The 13,321-nt window shown below is 41.2% G+C and overlaps 2 protein-coding genes across 11 annotated transcripts in view; both read left to right on the plus strand.

Annotated features, from left to right (window-relative positions):
- PAMR1 (peptidase domain containing associated with muscle regeneration 1) overlaps positions 1 to 8,345 on the plus strand; it is a 134,404-nt gene extending 126,059 nt beyond the window's left edge. For both annotated transcript variants that reach the window (XM_071218104.1, XM_071218106.1), the window contains one exon: positions 7,878 to 8,345. The gene's annotated coding sequence lies outside the window, so the exon portion shown is untranslated. The remainder of the gene's footprint in view (positions 1 to 7,877) is intronic.
- Positions 1 to 13,321, plus strand: part of SLC1A2 (solute carrier family 1 member 2) — a 177,821-nt gene that overhangs the window by 6,836 nt on the left and 157,664 nt on the right. The window lies entirely within an intron of this gene.

A 13,321-nucleotide genomic window follows, 5' to 3' on the forward strand; every position in this document is an offset into this window, starting at 1 on the left:
ACAGGTAGCTTGGCTCTGGGACCCAAGCTCCTAACAGCTTGGCCCAACAGGCCCCTGGACCAGCTGGGACCGAGGAGTGGCTGGCCCCTGAGAGAGGGCCCGTGTATTCCAGTTTGGGCACAGTCTTTTCTGGCACCACTTTGCTCATGTTACCTGCCTGACCCCTTACCACCCTAAGGAGAGAATGAGCGCTGGTTCCTTGTTCTTAGTCTGATTTTGCCTCATGGTTGTAGATTGGAAGAATTAAGGCCTCTTTCTCTGTAATGAGAGGTTTCAAGCTATTTTTTTAACCTCTTAACTACTACATTCTTATTTCCTTTAACTCTGCTCTGATTGCTCTGAATGGAGAGTTCTTTTGTAATCGTGGGTTTTCAGGAAGCCAATAACGTCTCATCTAGATGCCATGCCTTGCAGCAGCCCAGGGCATGGTCACATGAGTCCCAGCCTTTGGATTATTGAGCCTGACCCTGAAGTTCAGCCATAAGGCATTTACCTCTAAGTGGTAAATGTAGCTGAGCATTTAGCAACCTCTGGAATTTATTCTTTCTCTTGTGATCTTTAAGCCTGACTGCTTAGAGTAGTGACTTAACTTATTCACTTTCCTAAAACATCTGCTGTCCCTGCTTTTCTAGGAGTGACGCTGATGTGGTTTTTTGCAATGGATGCAAACAGTGATGACTGAGGTATGCCTGTTGAATTGAGGACAGAATCTTTCAGTGGTGACATTTCTGAATGTTTTAAGTGTAGACAGTTTGATGATCACCCAACAGGTGGCAGTAAATGTCAACACTTGGCCCAGACTGGTGTTCTGATTCCCTTCAGAAGCCCCTTAGTCCTTAGGAAATCCCAGCTCCCTCAGCATTCCATTCTCTTTTGATTAAAAGGAAGTTTTTCCACGAACTATATAATTTGGTAATGGTGAGACAATTACCATGTGTCAATAATGCTCATAGATATTACCTTAAACAAACATAAAACAGGACCATTCATTTGAACTTATTTGATTATGCATGTGCGACTTCATTTTATCCTTGTAAAATTCCTGTGGGGTATTATGCTCATTTTACCAATGAAGAAACCAAAGTTTAGAGAAGTTTTGATTTTATTAATATGCTGTTACTCGGTACCTTGCTTTTTGGCAAGGTGTTTATTATCCACATTTTGTAATTACATTTCCTTAAAATGTCACAAGCCCTCACTTTTTTTTTTTTTGCCTTCAATGAGTGTCTCCAATCATTTTGGTCAAAGAAAGCAAGCCAAATGTCCCTGCAGAACGATTATAAAGAATTTAAGAGATAATAAACAAGAGGGACAGCCATGATTTCAGAAAGAAGTCAGCTTATCTTTGAGTGCAAATATGAAATTTAAAAAAATGCCACCTCCTCCCAAAAAAGTGCCAATAAAGTTAGGTAACTAAAAATGATTGTCAGATCCCAGCTTTTAGACATCAAATCAAAGAATTTCAAGTGGAAGAAACAGCAATAGTCCAAAAAGGAGACAAGGCAAAAGAAAACTGATAAAAGAAGGAAACTGTTCTCTGTTAGAGAAAAGTTAACTGCAGTAGAAAAAAAAACTAACCTTACTCTTTACTTAAAAAGACGCTTGGGACTGGATAACCAGCTTTGTTAGGAAAGTGGATGGAAGTCAACATGAACAAAGTTCAATGAAATTAACTTGTTGAGGGGAAAACGGATGGGTATCGGCTGACATCATCGTCATCTCAGACTCTCAGAAGGGACTGATGGTGCCCAGGGAGTCAGTTCAGCTATTATTTTTTATATTTATATGCAACATATGGTCCAGAAAAAGTGTCAAGAATAAATATTGACTAATTTCTAAGAATAGACTAGCGAGTAATGGAACTATAGAATGAATCTCTTTCCCCAGTGCTTTTCTGGGATTCGAGGTAATCGTTCAACAGCCATTAGTCAAGTCATCATAGAATCATAGCACTGAAAGGATCATTGATTTTAGATCATTAATTGCTAATATATCAAATGAAGAACTAATCATGTGTAGGAGTTTATCTATTAGTCTGAGAATATTCAAATTTGAAATTTTTTCATAGACATTGATAAACTTGGGTTTGAGGCATTGTTGGTATGTCTTGGGTTTGAGGCATTTGTTGGAGAGACAAATTCCAAGATGGAGATTTGTGTGCTTGAAGTTGATTGTGGGGAGCTTTCAGCATCGGTACCTGCAAAGGAGTGAAGGAAGTAAAGGTTGCAGAAGGATAAGTTCAAATAGTTGCAACAGGAGCCTCAGTTCATCCACAGGGAGTTATGGAGCTGAGATGGCCCTTCAACATGGTCCTGAATTGAGGAAAGAGATGTGGCTGTTAACTAGCCACTAGATGCAGGCTGTCCAAGGAAAGAGGGCATGGCTTTGGGAGAGTCATGGGGGAGAATTTAGCTAAGAGCTGTCATTCACCAACACTCGCAGCACCTGGGGAAATGAGTCCTCCAGTCCTGAAGTGGGGGAGGGGGCGGGATCATCATAGCAGATGCTATCGACTACCTTGGCCTACCGCAGCATCTGCTGTGGACTCCAAATTCAAATGTTTGAGAGAATAAAATAATGAGTGTAGTTACTTTCAATCTGAATATCTAAGCAACCAAGCTATTACCTGTAATGAAATGAGGTACCTTAAAAGGAGTGTGTGTTGGGGTAAAATGGGAGAGAAGATGGATTCTGGTGGGCAAGGATGTGAAAAATTTTAGGGGTCATCACTTTCCTTGGTTTTAGCTCTGACCCACACAGCCACCACCAGGTGATGGAAGTCGTTTTCTTTACTCCAGTCCTACCAAATGTATCTGGTCCAATAGGAAGATGGTTATCTGAAATGTTGCCTTAGAAATAGAAATCAGCTCTAGTTACATCAATCTAATTTCTATCTAGAGTGTTGAGTTTAATGGAAGGGGTCAGAAGGAACAATAGAGTGGGAACCAGAGTGTAGCAATTATTGATAGGTCCAGTGTTGACAGCAGCTGTTTCTATATTCCTACTGTGTTATTTCCCATGAAGTTCTTACCTTGAGAGAAGGTGGGCAATAAACTGGATAACCCCTCTGTGGAATATCCATTGCATTGTTCTGTTGATTCATTCTGTCAACCTCTGGCCAATGGTGCTTGTATGCTGACATTTCTCTGCTGTATTCCTTTGGTAAATATCAAGATATGTTCAAAAATGAAAGTACACCTTTGTACATAATTCAGGGCCTTGCAGATGATACTTCTGTGGTTATTTCCCCTTATTTTATTTCACATTAATTGACTCTGCTTTCAGAGACCAGGACATTAATTATCATTGTGTTTGTGTTTTTATTAGTACAACAACTTAATTCAAATGGTTCAATATAGAACAATAGAAGGTAAAGCAAGCCACCGAAGCCCCATTGAAAATCACCTTTCCTTCCTTTCCTTGCCTGTATTTAAGAGTTACAAATCTGTGTTTTGCGATAGTAGATAGATATTGTACATATTCCTAGCATTTTGGTAAAGACTTCACTGATGGTCTTTACTCTACATTTAGCAAGTACCCTTAGCACATAGAATATAACTATTAGCAAAATAAAGGGGTATGAGGGCTTCATAATCCACAAAGAAATTACTTTTAAGAAAAATTTAAAATGTTTTGTCCACTTTTGTCATAATAAACAAGCAAAAGCAAAAACAAAAACATGGCATTATTAAAAGATTTCAGTCCAATCCTGTTCTCCAGAAGAACTCATTTTATGTTTCTGCAATTTTGAGATACTTTTCTATGTATATGCAGACACCCTATTCTGAATTGGATGCAAAAATGCAAATTAGATCATCCCATGCAGACTGTTCTACAGCTTGCTTTTCACTTAATATCTCTATGTATATATGCATGTGCTATTAAAATACCCGACAGTACTCCATCGTGTAGTTATATAATAATTGACGCAACCAGTCTCTGATTGATAGATATTTAGGTTATTTCCAAGTCTTTTTTATTTTAAAAATGTTGGGTTGAATACGAATCGGGGCCAGCAGACATGATGGCAAGGACACTGAGACTAGTTAGAAAATGACAGCAGTCATTCCAGTGGGAGATAATGGCCTGAATGAGGGTATAGAGATGAAAATTCAGTACCAGATTCCAACCGTATTTAGGCCTCAATGGTCAGAAGTATGTTGGGAGTGAGTACGAGGGAAGACATCAAGCTACCTCTCAGATTTCTGGTTTAAGCATCTGATATAAGAAAAGTAATTCAGGAGAAATGGCAAGTTTGAAGGAACAGGAAATGAGTTGGTTCGGCATATTAGGTTAGAATTTTTTTGTGTACTGTGCAAGTGGAGATGCCCACTAAGCAATTGGATACACTCCTCTATGGAGTGGTATTTATGATCATAGGCATGAATGAACTCACCAAGAGAAAAAACTGAGCCAGTTAATATCTGCTACTAAGGTTCCCACTACAGATGCAAGAAAAAGAAGGTCCTAATGCTTTCTGTCTGTCTGGTTGTGGCAGTCAAGGTTGCATGGGGGAATACAGGAAATTCTGAGAACATGGGAAAGGGGAAATTATCTTTGCAACTCAGAAATAAACTTAAAAACAGAAAAGAAAAAAAAGAAAAAACTGAGCCAAGGAGAGAACCCTGGGGAGCCTTACTAATCTAAAGATGAGCTGAGGGAGGTGATGCAAGGTGCCCAGGGTGCTGGGAAGTTAGGAGGGCCATCAGAAGAGAGCAGGTGTCTCGGCATGGCCAACAGTAGCCACATGGCACAGAGAGGCCAATAACATTAAGTACTTAAAAGTGGTCATTGGATTAATCAGTTACAAGGCCATCATTGACCTTTGCCAGAGCGTGTCAATAAAGTGATGGCTACTATTGCCCTGTTGGCATGGGTTGGTGTGGGTTGGGAATGGATGGAGAGAAAATGAATGTAAATTATTTTTTCAAGACTGGTAGCCAAGGGAAGGGTGGGAATAGAAAAGTAGATCCAGGAGAAAACGGGATTAGATTTGGGGTTATTTGTTTCCATTTCAGGGTGGATGTGATACAAGCATGTTTATATGCTGAGGGAAAGATTTGACTAGTGAAGGTGAGGTCTTGAGTACTGTTTGTAGAAGATGCTGATGAAGGAAAGAATTAAAACTAGACAGTAAGTCGTTGCTTGCTTTGCAAATTCCTGCAGGGGAAGGCAAGCAGCTCTGCGAACAATTGACCAAAGCTTCCTGCAATTTCCTGTTTGATGGATTTCACAGAGTGAGGAAGGACAAATGAAAACAGAGAGGGAGGAGAGGGTCGCCTGTCTGGACTGTCAGATCCACGCTGTCAACCTCGTGATCCGTAGAGTGATAGATGGGCAGTCCGCTCGCCCTTACTCGGATAGCCTCGTTAGTCGGCAAGCAAGACTTGGATATATTTTGGTAGTGGTGGTTGTTTTTTCAGATTCACCTTCCTTTCTAAGTCTCCCTAGCTGGAATACTCTCTTTCCTTGACCTCCTATTTGTGCTCTTGTGTAGCCTGTGAAAGGTCCCTGGATTCTGTCTTGATTCTCATTCTCGTTGGCTCTGCGTTCTTTTTGGATCCCTTTCTGGGAATTTACCTGCAACATGTATATTGATAACTCCCACATTTACCTTTCTATTTCAGACCTTTTCTCTAAACTCCAGACTCATATATCCCACGACCTAAGAGATGTCTCAATTTGCGTGATAACCAGACATCTCCAATTACCATGTCCAAAATGGACCTCTTGCTTTTTTTTCCTGCAGACTCATCCCTATTTCCTCCCACATTTCCCCATCTCAGTAAATGGTACTACTCTCTAGTAAGATATTCAAAGCCAGAAATGTAGATATCGTCTTTGTTTTTTTTTCTTGCTTTCTCAGTCCTGTCTCTAAAATGTACTGCAAATGTGGTCATTTCTTTCTATTGCTACAGCCATCACATTAGACCAAACAACCGTAATCGCTCTTCTGGAAGCTGCACAGTCTCCTTACTTTCAATTCCTCCAATACCCCATAGTCTTGTCCACCATAGTGTTGATTTCCTTTCCCTGGACTACTTCCCATCTTACACTTTCCACAGTTCTTCAGATGGCCAGCATCCTCTGATGCTATAGCATCCTTTGGTTCTCAGTTTATATGCCACCTCCTCTGAGGGGTCTTCTCTTACTGTCCCACCTATACTAGTTCTCCCTTTTGTGGTCCCACCACTTCTCCTTGTTCGTTTCCTTCACTGCATCAATTATAATTTTAAATATTTTACTCATTTATTCTTTTACTTTATTTATGTATCCCTCAATAGAATGCAAGCACTGTGAGAGCAGAAACTCTTTGTCATGTTCATTATTGCATCTTCGGAGTCAAACACAGTGCAGTTGATAAGCACTTATTGATTGAATGATCATCTTCCTCTGCCTGGGAAAGCAGGGATGTCTTCTCAGTAGAGGTGCTATTTCAGCTGGGCCTTTTCCAGGGAGTTTGTCCCGTTACACTGAGTTCAGATCTTTCTCACAGCACTTAATTATAATCGAGTATGCCAAGTGTTTTCTTGTCTGCTTACACACTATCCTGATATCTCTCTGAGGATTAGGGCTACATGAATTTATTTATACCCCAACTTATTATCATCATCACAATGAATGTTAGTGTAATGTAATTGTCTATCTTGGGAAAGAGACATGCAAGGACATAGAGAGGACAGAAGAGAGCTGGTTTCAGGGGCAAAGAGGGCCAAGGTTGAGAAAAGACATCCTTTTGCTTGTTTGGACATGGACCTCTTTGTAAGGTTCTAGTGGCCAGATGAATATTCTCTGCCCAGTCAGTAATCAGCCTTTTGATTCTTAAGGGTTAATAGGATTTGGGTGGGTTACTAGAATAATCAAATCATTTACTGTCAGGTGGACAGCAAATCACCTTAAGAAGTAAAAAATGTAATTGTCATAGTCATGTCCCCTGCTGCTGTCTGGAAAAGACTGCAACCCCCCTTATCTGAGGTTATTTTAAAATGCAGTAAAATTTAATCAGATGAGAGTCTTTGAGCCCCTGACACCTACCCGCTCCATCATCTTTCCCAAGACTTCCTGCCTGCTCTTAGAGTGACATCTGAATATTCCCTTTTCTTGTTCTTTATAAAGGAAAACAAGGAGAAGCTACCAAGAACTTGATATTTGGATACAAAGATGGGATTTCTTTAATAAAGATGATTTTAAAATTTTCATTAGTGAATAAAATCCAGGGCTCCACAGTTAAAGAGCTTATAAACTGATTTAGAAAAAGGAAAGCTACCAAAAGCTGATAGCATTGTTGGTAAATTGATGCCTTTAAATTTTAAAAAGATTCTGAAAGAGTTTAACTATTCCCATTAGAATTCCCTCACTGGCTTCCTCTTGTGGCCAAAATAAACAGCCATGGGTTTAGAAATAATAAATTGGTATGTGTGTTTTCTGGTACTCTAAATTAAAATGTTAGGTCTTTATATGTTTTCTGAAGTTGAGTTCTTTTCTGGAGCCTTGGGGCAGCTGGACATGTTGGGAGGTATTTGATATGTTCCTTTATGATATGAGAATAAAAACTCTCCTGGTGTTTTGTCTTTATTGGTTTATGGTGCTTTCATACTGGGATGACTGGGTGAGGTACCAGTTTAGGGCCCTCCCTTCCTGAACTTTATGGGAAAGTCTACAGCTGTAACCACCCTCATCATCCTTATGGCAAATTCTAGATTCCACCACACAGAGCCAGGTCATTCAGTCTGCTATTTCTGAGGCAAAAGTAGAATCAACAGAAGCAGAGACACTGTTTTCTAGTCTCCTCTGATATAAAAGTCATTGCAAGTTGGGAGACGCAGGCCTACATGGATCACATTTTTACTTTATTTGCTTTCTCTCTCCCTCTGAAGGCTCTCACTGATTTTCTGGGCAGGTAAGTTCAGATCTCAGGACAAAATTCGTACGACTCGGCATCCAGAAAAACCAAACCAGTTTGTCCAGAAGGGGGTGCTGTGGAGCCACACGCAGGCCAGGCCCAGGGCAATGGTGGTTTCCTGCTGCTCTGAAGCAAATGCAGAGGGTGAAGTGCCTTGTTCCCAGGCCAGCACCGGTCGTGCCTTCGTGTTCAAGAAGGAAAAACCCACCACTTTGTTTACATTCCAAGGGACCTCGAGTTGTTAACTCAGTCAGAGGACCAGGGCTCTCTGGAGGCCAAGGCTACACCTGGGAAAACAGAGCCGAGGCTGAGTGTGCCTTGACAGCTGTCGCCATTTACCAGCTGGTTTCTTGCCGGGTCCCGGTTGTCTTTCTCGTCCTCTGGCTTCTCCCTGAGAGTCATCAGTCAGGCTCGAACAGGATTCGCTGGTTCCAGAACTCGGGTATGTCCAACCTGGTTTTGTCTGGACTTTTTAAGGTGAAGGGGCAATGATGGGGAAGAAGAGAAGCTTTTGACGCAGGAGGGGAAAGACACTTGAGGGGCTGACAAGTTCCTTTTGAAAGGATTGGAAAGGCCCCAGAATAAACAACTCAAGAATGGAAGCATGAAAACAGATATTTCTCTTTTCAAAATGACTAACAAGCCACCTCAGAAGGCTGGCTTGTACCTCAACCCAATAGGACGCAGGCAACAAAATTAAAATAGCCATGACGATGACGTGCTAAAGTTTTGTTAAAAGACACAGTGCTTTCAGAGGCTGTCACAGGGAACCAGGGACTTAGGTGTGTGTCTGTATGTTTGTCTAAGGAAGATGTGCTTGTTCACCTTCGAGCAAAACTCTTGAGGCCAGCCAGTGAGATGTTTCTATGTTTTTCATGAGTGGGATCCTCATGAGCCTGTCGAACTGTGGCTTTACTGTCCAGTAAAGGGCATTTTAAATTAACCTTTGAGTTTTTCATGTCATAGGACCATGGGATATTTGTTGAATAAATAAATAAAAGCAGTCAAAGAGCTCATTGGATGATTTCTTTACCATAAGAATTTCTAATTTCAACTTTGACAGAAGCCTGGATTATTTGGATATAAACATATGGAAAAAGGAAACAAGGATGGCTTTATGAAAATGACATTTGGGCCCTGTGTTTAGCAGGGCCCTGTCCTTGGTTGAATTCTCCTCTGTCACTGTCTTGAAATTCTTAATAACAAGGGGACCCTCATTTTCATTTTGCACTGGGTGCCAGAAATGATGTCGCTAGTCCTGTTTTGAAGTCACATGTGTGGAGAGCTATATACATCAAATGCTATCAATGGTATTGGTGAGCACGATGAAGATAATGAGCTTGAGAATATTTGTCCTCTTGCATTGCACTAGACTAGTCCAATAATGAGATACTTTGCATAAAACAGCTTCTGGGAGTCACTGTTACACAGCACACAGTGGTTAAAAGCATGTTTACTACTCAGTAAAGCATGTTTACTACTTGTACTACTTACAAAACCTAAGCAGAAATTCCTGTTCCATCACTCATTAACTGTGTAGTGTGAGGAAAGTTACTTCTCTGAGACTCAGTTTCTTCATCTGTTAAATAGGGACAGTATCATCCACCTGTTTGCGTTTTGGTAAGCCTGAAGACAAAACATATGTGAAACTGTCAGCATCGAGTCTGGGATGCAGGAAACACCCCATAATGGGGGCTGTCATTATTCTCCTTGAAATAGCATTACTGTGTTAACTTTTAGCCAGCTGAACTGAGGTTGGGTTATCTGTCAGTCTCCTGACTTTGCAAATTAGGTTGCTAATACTTGGTGTGTACCTATAGGTATGTTTTCTAATCCTTTATCGTAGAGTCACAGGTGATAAGATTAGAAAGCAGGTCCTGGACTTCTTTGATCATATGGGTATTGTATTTGCATTAGCAAAGGTTCGTTTGAAGATTTTTCTCTTATGTGCTGGTAGCTCTGTGGTATCAGTGGGGGTAACTTACTCCCCACTCATTCATCTTTTCTGAAGCTATCTGAAGATAAGACCGATCGTTCCAGGAGACAGTGAGGCAGAGGGACAGGGAGCAGAAGAGGCACTGAGGCAGAGGTCAGATGGTCAGTCCCCTGGAATAAGGTGGGTGGGGGCAGCTGAGCCTCGAAAGATGGCTGTTGCTTACCCTAACCTTGAAGGTCTATGATTTCCTCTCTGTGAAGTTACCACGTGTGTTCCAACAATTTGTGGCTCAAGATTTACAACAGCTGGAAGTATCTCAAAGGGTGTTTGCTTCATAATCTCAATGTAGATGGCCCAAATGAATTTGAGAACCATGTGAAAAATTTTAACATGATTAGATGAGCAGGTATGTTGGGGCAAGGGAATCTGAGTGTGGTGTAGAAAAGAATGCTTCATCTCACAAAGAAAACATAAAAATGTGCATGCAACCAGACTCTAAATGATTTCTGTATGATTATTTTTAGAGGAAATCAAGCAGTCGGAAGTACTTCCTGTTTTCTTTTTAAATGTTCATGGAAGTCTGGTTTTTCAGAACTACACCTATATGATTTGTGACAAAACCAGTTAAGATAAAACCATATTAAGGCACAGTCCTGTAAGGATTGAGAGTTCGCCCATAACAAATTTATTCATTATGCATGAAATCTATACTGATTAAATACAAATAAGATTTTAAAAAACCAGACATTATAATCTTACTAACCAGTGACAAACATCTTTAACATTGATATATTTCAGTTCAGGCTTTTTCTATGCATATTTACATGTCAATATATTTTTTAAATAAAAATGGAAGCATAGACAACAGATTGTCCTATAACCTAATTTTTTCAATTGTCAATGTGTTATGAACAATGTAATAAATCTACAAACTTGTCTGATGGCTATATTTAATTTTTATTATGTGGATGTACCATAACTTTTAAAACCAATCTGCTGTTGTTGGATATTTAGCTTGTTTCTAATTTTTCACTAAACATATTTGTGTTTATGCAAACTTGTCTCATTATTTCCTTAGGGTAAATTGCTGGAAATAAAATCACTGGCTCAAATGATGCACATATTAGCCATCTTTCATGTATTACCCAATTCTGCAGTGTCTGAGGTGGCAGGAGTTTCTTGAATGCGATTATCCTTTGAATCCACCTCAGGGCAGTATCTATTAACTGTAGTAGTAACGTAGACTTACCATGGGATTCATTTTCAGTCCCTTGTCACATAGTGAAAAGCTTGGCCTGGTTTAGGCTAAGAAATGTCTTTCTCGTGTATTTCGTAAAAATGTTGTCCTGTTTTGGCTCCTCATATTTCGTGGATTCTCTTTTACATCCCATACTATTCTCTCTTAAAGTGGCCGCATCCTTTTGCATAAGGGCTTTTGTATCAACTGTAGAATACTCTTGTGATTTATCTGTAATTGTACAGACTTCATACTGTCTTTCTAAGGGCTATTCTCTCCTCTAATATGTGTTCTTGGTAAAAAGCATCTTCTGACTTTACTCGAGGTTGGCTTCTGTCTTTTTGCCCTGTCTTTTCTCTGTAGACGGTAAAAGCTGAATATGCCTTCTCTTGGGTAGAAATAGGTGATCTGACAAGCGGAGTACAACTTGACAAGGATCCTCTGTGGTGCAGTCGTCACCACTGCCAGGTTTACTTTCAACAGTCCTAACATCTTGTCTCAGGACTCAACCTGCCCCTACCCCAGTTGCCTCCCTTCTTCCTCTTGTGGTCCTGTGGATTTTGTACCAGGTCCGTGGAACAAAGAACAATGGAGACTTGAGGAAATCAGGGTAAATCCAACAGGGAAGACCATCCAGTTTGGCTTAATTATCTGGGTAGATCAAAATGTTTTGATCAAGTAATTAAGAATTGCTTTAGATTCTCATGAATTTTTTGCGACATTGTTGCAAGGGCTGTCTGTTAAAGGCCAACTCCTGCCTTCCTTTAGGATGAAGGAGGATGGGAGGTGTGGATAAATGGGAAAGACCACAAGTTCAGGGGTAGGGAGGAAAGAGTAGTTAGGACATGCTCAAGGTAAATGTGGATGGGACTACTCTCTCTGGACTGGCAAGAGCAGAGTGCAAGCCAAAAATATTTATTTTGTAAGTGACTTGTAGGCTGATCCAAATAAACTCAAATGACGTCTCTCCTAGAATTGGGTAATGACTCAGGTAGAGGCAGGTTTAACAAGGTTTAGTGTGACGTCCTTCCTCCCATTCAGGAGGCTGTCGGATGGGTTCTCTTCTAGCGTGCAAGTGGCTCTCTCATTCTCATGTGTTTCATAGCCCCAGAGAGTTAAGTAAATAAAGTGGATGATAAGCCTTCTGCTACTTAGGGTAATACTTTGCCTTTATTTAGCACTCTTAAGATTAAGAACTCAACTGCCTCTGAGACAGACAGGTGTTGGCATTGTGTTTTTATTACGGGCTAAACTGTGGACCTCAAATATCTGTTTATGTAGCCTTTACTTAATGCAATGTGGCTTTTCCAGAAGCGTAATATCCTTTATAATGGACCACTTACTGTGTTTAACACTTCAAATGTGGGCAGTGTTTCTTTGGCCACACTCAGACCATATTTTTGCTGGATTCCCTTCAAAACTGACAGTGGTCATTGCATGTAAAAGTTAGTGTTGAATAGGCTTATAAATCAAGTTAGGGATAATTTGGTGTTTCACTGAAAAGTATGCTGTCACCACAGACTCAGAATATTCTGAATCATTTGGCCCAGCCCCCTTCTTTTCTGGAAGCCCACAGAGAGGATTGAGAGACCTGGGGTTTTGTGCTAGCTCTGCCCAAGGGCCAGAATCCTTATCACATGATATGCTCTGTGAGTTTTAGGAGGAAGATGGTCATGAGATTCCCCCACCTAAAGCCTAAGATTGTGGCTCAGGTGTGTTCTGGGCCTTTCTTCTTCCTTCCTGCTCCATTTTGGAAGCTTTTGGAGAGGCGTTGCCTGCTTCACCTGTGCTCTCGGCTGCACTTTGGCCTCCCTTTCCTGGAAGGTCTGGGGTCTCTGGGCCCATTAACTTCTGATCTTCTGATGCCGCTCCCTCAGGAAGCCTTGCTGTGGGCTTGGGGTTGGGGGGCGGTGAACTTCCCCTTAGTTCCCCAGAGCCTCACACATAGGAGATGGCTGTGAACGTACAGACTTTATGAAACACACAGAAATAACTACAGAGAGTAATGATCTTAAAAATACAACCACAAAATGACAGTTCTCGGGGTTTAGCTCCATCCCTGTCATCTGGGCAGCCCTCTCGGTCCTCCTCGGGCCCGCTGCCTCTCCCTTTGGAAACCCCATACCTGCCCACAGGGAGGTGGTGCCACCCTCGGGTCCCCACAGCCTGCCCTGGGCTTTCGCGGGCCCCGCAGGGAGCACCGTCCGGAGGTTTGGCGGCTCTCTGGCCCCATGATTGCTCACCT

This window comes from Dasypus novemcinctus, chromosome 10 (assembly GCF_030445035.2).
Source record: "Dasypus novemcinctus isolate mDasNov1 chromosome 10, mDasNov1.1.hap2, whole genome shotgun sequence".
Taxonomy (NCBI): domain Eukaryota; kingdom Metazoa; phylum Chordata; class Mammalia; order Cingulata; family Dasypodidae; genus Dasypus; species Dasypus novemcinctus.